The 10,071-nt window shown below is 37.0% G+C and overlaps 1 protein-coding gene across 1 annotated transcript in view; it reads right to left on the minus strand.

Moving 5' to 3' along the window:
* Positions 1-8,017, minus strand: part of LOC124291729 — a 45,957-nt gene extending 37,940 nt beyond the window's left edge. Inside the window, exon 1 of the mRNA XM_046728805.1 lies at positions 7,592-8,017. The gene's annotated coding sequence lies outside the window, so the exon portion shown is untranslated. The remainder of the gene's footprint in view (positions 1-7,591) is intronic.
* Between the last annotated feature and the right edge of the window lie 2,054 nt (positions 8,018-10,071).

Here is a 10,071-nt window from a genome sequence, read left to right on the forward strand (position 1 = left end):
ACGTGATTTTTGTGATCCTCTGTGATCCACTTTCTACGCAATGATTCGGAAACGTTGTGTTTCTGCTCTAGCATGTGTATACTAGTATCTTGTAATGTGGTCTGTTAAAAGAGTATCAAACTCTGCAGGTATTTGAAACTTATCATGTAAATTTGGTAAACGGGGTCAAGCCATTCATTCACAAACACGTGAGGTTGCCTACAATGTCATTCAGTACAGTGTACTATTTCCGACAGCACACACAGTGAACTCAAAAAAGCCAGCGATGCTACTGGTATATCTGTCATTATCTTGCGCAAAATAAAGGACGAAGGTAAACAGGGGCGTAGCTACCATCATGAAATAAAGCCCGGGCTCACACATGATTTTGAAAAGTTGGGCAAGCTCTCAACACAAACTAAATATAAAGTTTTGCAACCTACCTGGATTACACGAAAAAAAATTAAAAATTTTCTTTCTTTCTTTTTCTCTTTCCTTTCTTTCCCCTTGATGTATTAGTTTGAACACTTCGATGTATTAGTTTGAACACTTAAATGTATTAGTTTGAGAAAAACATTGTCAACGTGGCGTGCGATGTGTGCACATGATACTTAACACTGACGTAGTTTCATAGGGGTCGTGTTGAACATTATGTTGGTCCGTGTACCTCAATGATAACTGTGCTGAGCTATGACACCTCTGTAAACTGTAGCAATTTAATCAATGTAATGGTATGTTATGGCTTTGCCGGGTTTAACAGAAACCAAGTCAGAATCTCGCTGCTGGAATCAAGAGAGCTACGTGCTGTTGTATGACCATACCCCTCTTTTTATACCTGAACTTGTATACATTTCATGGACAAAGAGCTAAGTCATATTCAAGGTTGCGGTACTTCTTCTCATAGCTACATACACAATTGTCCTAAAGGTGCCTCCACACGACGAATGTGAACCTTGCTCTCTCCTCTCGGTGTTCATATAGTACATTTGTTTGTCACAGGTGCAGTAGTTAAGCTGTCGAATGGTGTTTACAGGTTATTCATTGAAGACAAAAGATGTTTACCAGTCGTTGTCAAGTTAAGATGATAATTGCTCAGTGTAGGTATTTATGCAATATGGAAATCGGTAATGTATGGTGAATGCAGTGACATAATGGCTATATACGCAGGACCATATGAGTGTAAATAGTATCCACAGGGCACACAAAGGGTCCTGTGTAAACTCAACTGACACCTTTCACACCAAAGTGTGACGAAGGTGGGTTACTTAGAAATACTAAGCTGTATATATGGTATACTTTGCTGTACATAACCAACGCATGCATACAAAACATCTGTAGTGACAAAAGACTTAGTGAGTGAATACGTAAATATTGCTTAAAGGTGAGTCAGCAGTATTGCAAGTATTTGCAGTTAAGTTTGTAAGAATATATGGCGAAACACTTAATTGTGTATGATTATATCAAAGGTGTGATATTTATTATCCAAAATGTATTCTGGTGGAACTAGGGAAACATAAACGACCCACTCTACTAAAATGAATTATGTATGTAGAATATTTGTGCATATAATATATTGTGAAGCGGTTGCAATGGTATGGGCATGTCAGCCCACGTGTTGGAAAAAACCCACTCATACACTCACTTGACTTTCTATGGCACGTTTGAACAAACACAGCTGTTAACCTTAATGATCTTGAAGAATATCTGATTTGTAATCGGTGTGATGGTCTGAAACTAGAATACGATAATGATCACGTGACCAGCTACCTTAAACTCTTAGTGATTTTGTATTTTCATTTGTTCCCATAATTGAATACAAGCATATAAAGTAAAGCAAAAAGTGTACATATGCATGATCAAAGTTCATCAACTGGTAGCATGAAGAAATTATAATGCAATAAAGTTATTCAAGTTTGATTACAGATTAAGAGATTGACAACTGAGGATAAAGGAAACCATTTCTCTGAAAATTATCAAAATTATTGTTCCTTCTGGATATGAATTTCTTAACTTTTGGAATTATTTTCTTTAAAGTGCAAATATATATATGTCTTTTAGCAGAAAAGATTATATGATTTAGCAATGGCTTATTACCAAAAACCAAACCAAACCAAAGTCTTTCTTATTTCAAATTTCTGTTTGTTTTGGATTATCCAGTTTTCAAGTTCTTTCCAGAAGGTTTGAGTTACAACACATTCCCAATATACATGACATAAAGTTTCACTATCAACATTACAAAAACATATATGTTCCTCCAATATCAAATTTGAGTTTCAGATCTTCAAAAGACATAAAACTATCTTCATTACAAGGGTCCTAAATTGTTAAAATTCCATTTTTAGCCCAATGCCTAATAAATTGATTTGGGTTTTTTGACGTTATCACCATGAAAAAAGCCCCGGGCTTAGACATGATTTTGAAAATGAAAGTTGGGCAAGGCCTCAACACTAACTAAATATACAGCTTTGCAACCTATCGGGCTTACACAAAACAATTGGCTTGCTACGCGCTTGGTAAATGCGTTCCCGCGATGGGTACCAGTAAGTTCACAAGCCCAGGGAAAGTGTGTACTCGAGCTCGTACCGAAAGGAAAATTGAATTTGATAATTTTGATAAATGCGCAATTCGCCAGTACATTCAACACTGCTACACAGTAACCAAGACAATGCCAACACTGACAGTTTATCGCTTTACATACCCTCGGCACCTTAATGGTAAAATGGACTGCACCGCTTTTCAGATGCACGGGTTCAAATGACAGGTCGGCATTATTCTTAAGTTCGTCTCACAGTACAAGGTTCACCTCAGAAGAATTTCAAAGAGACTCCCTTCCCATTCCTAATGCAATACTCCTTACAACTTTCAGCAGTACTTCAGTAGTATCGGGATATATCGTCTCTTGTGGCGATACATCGATGTATCACAGACCCTTGCGATATAAATATCCTGATGTATTGCCTAAATGTGTTTTGTATTGATGCATTCGTATCGCATAGTTGACTATGCAAACATCGATACTATCGATGAATCGTTACACCACTAGGTGTGATGGCCTCTTTTGATTCGGAATACAGATGTTGTCCCATACGGACGTTTTCTCAAATTTCAGTTACCCGAAGGAATATACTGTACACCTGTTTTGATTCCATCTCTTGGGTAGATTATAGAAAACTGTTGTGATTGCAATTAGTTAATAAATTTAGATAAATAAGCAGTTTCTGTAATTATTGAAAGCTTACTACCTGACAGTATTTATGTTGCTCATGCGTTTTTAATTTTTGCTTTTTGCTGTCTGGTTTGTTATACATTATATAATATTGCTAATCATTCTGGCATCCCAATATCATGGAATATAATGTGAACTTGTTAATCTATCAAAGTACCGAAACGTTTTATAAGTATGCTTTACTGTTATTGGGTGAAACTGTTAATTAAATGTACCTCCGTACAACATTTCCAGAAATTAATAGAAACTGAAAATTGCGAAATAAATGGAAAACTAAATTGGGTAAAGATTGCAAACAGTTATTATTTATATACCTATTTTAAATTATCAGTGTGCAGATCATGTCACAAACATAAAAACTGAAGGATGGGTGTGGAACAAGTGGAGGAAAACACGTGCAAAGTCTCTGAGTCAGCTGTGATTATCCTTCAAAAACATCATATGTACATTTAACAATCACTTATCATTAAGGCAACCAAAGCATTACAAAAACGCCATATTTCCAGACAGCATAACATCACCTTTTGCTGGAGTTCTAAATATTCGATACCGAAAGCCTGTCAGTTAACTCAAAGGAAATAACACTTGTGCTTTACAGTGATGGTTTAATCATAGTCACAATGAATTATAGGCTGCTATGTGTTTTCCAATGTGATTGAGTCAGTGAAATACTAATATTTACCAAATCAAATTCTAAAGGAGCTTTTCTTCAAGCAGTGACTTAAAGCCATACATAGCTAAACTTGCTTAGATTATAAACTTCATATAAGGCATCACAGATATTTCACAAACATGGTACAGGACCCTTAGCCTCATTAGCTTATTGCCTCACCACTTGCGAATTAAGCGTTGGCAGATGTAACTGTTAATGAAGATGTTGGTCCCCGCCAGCCGTCGGTGTTCGGTATTGTTTACTCTGTAACCCGAACCCTGCAGTGAGTTTTAACAGACGCTGAACCTGGGAATATCTAGATATGCTTCATTTAGGGCGTAAGCATTGCAGTAAGGGCTGGGCGGAAGGGGAAATAATATCGTTCTCTGACTATGATAAAACAGAGACTATATAATAGACTATTGTATGGTCTCTGGATACAGATTGGGACAAGATATGGAAAACAAAATATTTGGACAAGACCATTGTTTGGGTCGTTTAATTGTAAATATGATTCCAATAGCTTAACCTAGATTTCGATATCCTTCGAATGTACATTTGGTTGAAACTGGACTGTATACATGTATCCCGTGACAAGAACGAATACTTAATAATTCAAAAGCATAACAGCACGAGTATCCATTTTGTCTTTTGTCAATTGTGTCTCCAGGTCACGGAGCATCAGTGGTTTAGGGGCCCGTATTGCAATTCTCGTGCGTTTCCATGTGTTGTTGACGCGGCATGGACGCCTTGTAACATTACTATTTGATTATGATTCACAAACACATGCTCATGATATGGTTGGAATCGTGCCATGGATTAGCAGATATTTATCATGAAGGTTTTTTATGTAAGTGGCTTGAAACGCGCTTTGACAAAGGCCTATAGTTCGATCACATTAATATTCGTTTGACAGCTTCTTTTCTATAAAGAAGCTCACGCCAAAACTGATTTAAATTCTAATCGCAGATAAAAGAATAAGACAATAAATAGTATACCAATTATCGTTACCATGACAACCCTGTGACATTTCACCTTATGTAAATGAGAAATAAATATGATGCTGGGTATGGCAGTACTACTGCAGATGATAGTGTATGTCGTAAATTTCAGTAAGTTGCAATTGCTGCAGCACTATCCCTAATCACTGGATATCTATACAATTAAATGTGTGATGGAGGAGAACTTGCGTCGCTACTTTTCTCAATAATCTGAATACATGTATGTAGCGTGAAACAGGCAGATACCTATAGAAGAAAGTGTTTGCCCTACCTGTAACAACCATGTCATGTGTCTATAAAGGGGATATAATGTGGGAATGAATGACACACGTACTTTTATCTGGGCCCGTTTATGATAATACATATTGCGATCTTTCACAATAATCTCACTGGCTATCAGATTGAGGATACGTTTCAAACATAACCGGTATTTCTATTATTGTATTTATACAGCAACATTCTTCGAACTTTCTCCATATACATCCGCCAGATACATTGCACACTACCCCTTTCTCTCTTGATCTTCTCAAACAACTGTTGCAAGTTCGAAGAATCGTGGTCAAAGTAGAAAAGTCTTAAGACTATTCCCTACAAATCTCTAACTTACACATTGTACCATAAATGAGTAGAGCTTCCGTTAGGGGGAATATCAGGAAGACAACGATACCATTATCTCCAATGTTGTAGAAAGCACTCCACTTATTTCGAAAACAATAACCCACTGATATATTGCATTCTTGTTGGAATCGATATTTTCGGCACCTGTCAGATCTGAACTTGAACATGCCAGGTCTGCGTCTATGTCAGGTTAAAGGTCTGCAAGATGTTTAGCAACACTGGGGCGTAACAGTCATAGGCCTGCTCCAAACAACGGAATATATATCTTGTTTGAAGGACTTCTCCGACTTGGAAAATTACAGCAATGCATCATCACATTTACTTGTGTGACATTTGCTTTCGGAATCTGGGTTTATGGATCGTCAATTTAAACAGGACAATCAAGACAAATTACAAAAGGCACAGAGGCCCAACATGCCAATGGTATACACACCCGCCTGTGCCATCCGGACATAATCGCTACACGATAAAAACTATTTTTTTGTCTGGCGTTATTACAGCAAAGGCTGAGCGGAAGGAGAAATAACATGGTTGAGGCACTGTGAGACTATTAAGAAAGGTCACACCAAGTGCAATAATATTCCAATTATGTACTGCCAAAACTTATTTTACAGTACAGATGACTTAAGAAATTACGAGTTGGTTCGTGTAGCGTATTTGGCCGTGATCAAAGAGAGATAGACTAATGCTTAGTCTCTGAACACATATAATTTTGATAGTAACAAACAAGCCCATTTAAATTGAAAAGGATCTACTGGGAGACTAGAGATTCAGAACCTGTGGAAATCTAGATTTGCTTTATTTAGGACTTTAGCACTGCAGAGAGGGCTTGGTAGTCTGTCGTACAGACCCTGAAGCAAATATATCCAAGAAAGCCCACACAAGTCTAGAAAATGTGGCAAGTCTAGATTTCCTCAGCTTCAGAAAATGAAGAAAGTCTCAGGGCTCCTTTTCATTATATATATTTTTTTTTACTATGAACGTTTTTCAGTAAAATATGTTCATTTCAGAGACTAGTTGTTAGTCTAAGGGCTTGGCAGCAGGGAAAGTAATGTGGTTCAGGAACTGTGAGACAGACTGCAAGAGAGATAAAGTGCTATTCTTTTGGGGCAGCTAGGGACACTTGCAAGGACGAAGGGGCAGCTCATCGCCCTTTTGTTCACCACTCACAAGATCTGCCAACAATGCAGACAAAGCGTAACTGATACTGGCAACAAGTGCGAGCGCAGCTTAATAAGCCATGTTAGCTTGCGTAATACCGCTTTCTTAGTCAGGCTCTTTTAATGATAAGTCACATAAATGTTGATTTCAAACGTACTAAAATGTGTGAAAATGAAATTACATGAACCAAGTAATTCACATGATGGAAACAAATGATCATCTTGCTTGAGCACAGGTAACATGAAGGTGTATGAACCGTTCATATACGTACCCCTGAAATCCGGTATGATACATAAATATCTAAGGTGTGTAAACATTTGCACATGTGAAAATTTACAAGTGTTTCCCAACCTAAGTAAATTTACATGTTTCCAACATGGGTAAACTTAGAACGAAATCGGAAATTTCAGTACCCATTGAAATTTAAAGGAATGCATCGGAAATACTGTATGATCATGTATTTACTGGGGTATCTGTTTTGCAATTCATGTTTGGAAACACCTGACAATCCGGTCATGGCATACATGAACGAGGTACTTGTGCATACGAAAATGTACGATGAGCATATGTTTCAAAGGTATAGAGTCATATGAAATGTATGCCCGAAGTTAGGAAATATCTGAAAACATACGTAAATCCGGTCATGGCATGTTTTTCCTACTGTATTTACGTTATTTCAATGGTTTACTATCCGGTTTTTGGTCCTGTGCATATAAATACAAAATCAGAAATATTTGCACTTTATTACGCAGTAATGTAACAAGAGGTGACTTTGTCAGTGGTCTCTGCATGTGGTCTTCATGTAATAGTCGTTGGTTTTAGGGCAAAATAAAATCATTCGAAAGTGACATTTCGTCATAGGAGATAACCTAAAGCAAGAAATATGATGCTTATTCCCATATTTACAGCACATTTTATGAAAGATGTTCATGTGTAAAATGACCGACAACTTACCTTACTTTCCAACAAATGCAGATTTCCTTCCCTTCTAAGAACTGATGGCCACTGACACAACCAACTGCGTTCTAAAATGTCAAAAGCATTACACTTATATGCCTCTGTAGGCTGCGACGCGTAACATCTATTGACGGTAAATGTATACCTTGACGTAGTCAATTAACTGTCTTTATACGCAAGTCAGGTCTTCAAAACGTTTCGTCATTTCATATCCTCCAGGATCCCGTTGTTCCCGCCATGTTAGAGGCAATGGGATGCGGAAAACACTGCTATGTTGTTTGAATGTAAATTGAACTTTACGTTCAAACTGCTGACTGCTTAACACTTCCACTGCCACAATATTAGCAACAGCGTAGATTAAACGCCATAACCACAAGCACACACTGCACGTACTTGGTGAAGTCACAGTCTGAATGCAAACACTATTTTTAGGTCCAACAACCGACAAGTCGAAATGCATGTCAGCAGGTGTGAATGAATTCGGGTCATTCGACACCAGTGTGTGACAGAATTGCGTTACTTGTAGCTTAGGCTGTTGTGACTATGTATTTGCGCTTTCACTCTGCAGTTGTGTTAGGATCTTTGTTTGTTTGTTTGTGGTCTTTGGAAGGCAAAAGTTAGAAAGGAATTTCCAAACAGCTACTTCCAGACCCTGACGTTGGTTGTTGACGGAGATAGTAATAAATGTTGGTCACAACTCTAGTAAATTTGATGTTGTTATGAAACAAGTATAGTTTTATAGAGGTTTTTATAATGTCTCATCTTACCGTTATCGTTAGTTTTAATGTGGAAATATCTTATCAATATGGACACTTGCATTCACACATAAACGCATCGTTAAATTCGTGTTTGAGAGGTATATATCTTGACAGTTGCTAGCTGGATAATAAGACACATTTATATTATTGGCAGGGTGAAAGTGAAGTTAGTCTGAAAATACATTCGTTCAGATTACAGGGTTTCTTCCCACGTTTACTATGCCCTGTCACTTTATCAAGGGGATATTTTCATTCCCAAGAAGTGACGTACATGTATTTGCCGAAACTTGGTGCAATGCACGAGGTAAAATTACAAAAATCGATGATTTAGCTATATACAGATTTTCATTTTCGACACATTTAAAATCGAAAGCGAAAGGCGGACAGTGAAAGGCTACCACCCGTAGAAGTTTTCCACGATGCATCATCAATGAATATATTTAGATTATGTCTGGTGTTGTAATGGAGATCTGTGTAACCCTGTTCATATCAATTAGTAGTGTTGCTCCTAATTTATGGTTGTAACTCACTATCTGCACTCATAATAAAATAAATAGGTTAACACATATCTTGATAATTATTGAGGAATTACCCAGTTATGTTGGGAAACGTTTCGCATCTACACTCCACTCTTCTGTCATAATTCTGAAATGCGCACTTTATTATAACAGAAGAATACGTTTGATTTCAAGATGTATTTTCCATAACCGACAATATATTCACAATGCACAGTGTAACTAATATTCTTCAGTGTAGAAAGTGCATTAATCGATTTTAGAAACGCGTTTGATTATGTAGGTCTGTCTGTAGATATTAATATTGCATGCTGGTGTAAACAGAAATCTTTTATCAACCTTTGCGAAGTCATAAAATCCATATCAGACTATTTCTAATGTATAATAAGGGTCTGACAGGGAGGTCATCTCTCGCCAATATTATCCAGCTTGAAAGACACAGCTGTGAAAGTTTCAAAGTATCCTTTATGTTAGCTGATGAGAACATACCAATGTCTATTCAAACTGTTGTCCTGTAATATGTTTATGCCGCATGGCTTTTAAGAAAACATAAGAAAGATTTAGTCACTTACTGATAAAGTTGCTTCTTTTTGTAAGTTAATTTTTCAAAGACATACTTACTGGCATTGGTTTCAATTAAAAAGATAGGAAATGTAGACTTTGTTGAGGCTTATGTACTATCTTTGTATGATATTCCTCTGATCAGGTAAAATAAGTTACGATAAACCCTGCAGCACAGTTAAGATCAAGCGAACAGGGCAATGTAATTTGTGATGCATAAAAGCAGACTGCATTTTAATCACTACTGTGGGATTTAATTTATTTGCTGTTGTAATATCCATACTGTGATGGGTTTTTTCTGTTTAATGAAAATAAAAGGACGGCTCTCATTTTCTTTTATAGAAAGGCTGCATCCTTTTAACTCTCTATTTCCAAAACGTTTACTTGTAAGCAGCGGAATTGCTGCTCGTCTATGCTGCAGTTGTAATTGATAATTAACGACTGGATGTCCTGACCGATTTGCCACTAGATTGTCTGATCTGTTTGTCACCCTCCACCGTGTAGGGCACTTGTACGTTTACGCAGATTTGGGCTGTAAATACTCTTTTCATAGATTGTTCCTGATGAAACCTGTTCATAATCGAAAATATGTAAGAAAGAGAAATATTTTGTTGATGACTTTGAAACACCCTGTAAATGGAAG

Source organism: Haliotis rubra, unplaced genomic scaffold, assembly GCF_003918875.1.
Source record: "Haliotis rubra isolate DU_JTF1 unplaced genomic scaffold, ASM391887v1 Scf1130, whole genome shotgun sequence".
NCBI classification, from domain to species: domain Eukaryota; kingdom Metazoa; phylum Mollusca; class Gastropoda; order Lepetellida; family Haliotidae; genus Haliotis; species Haliotis rubra.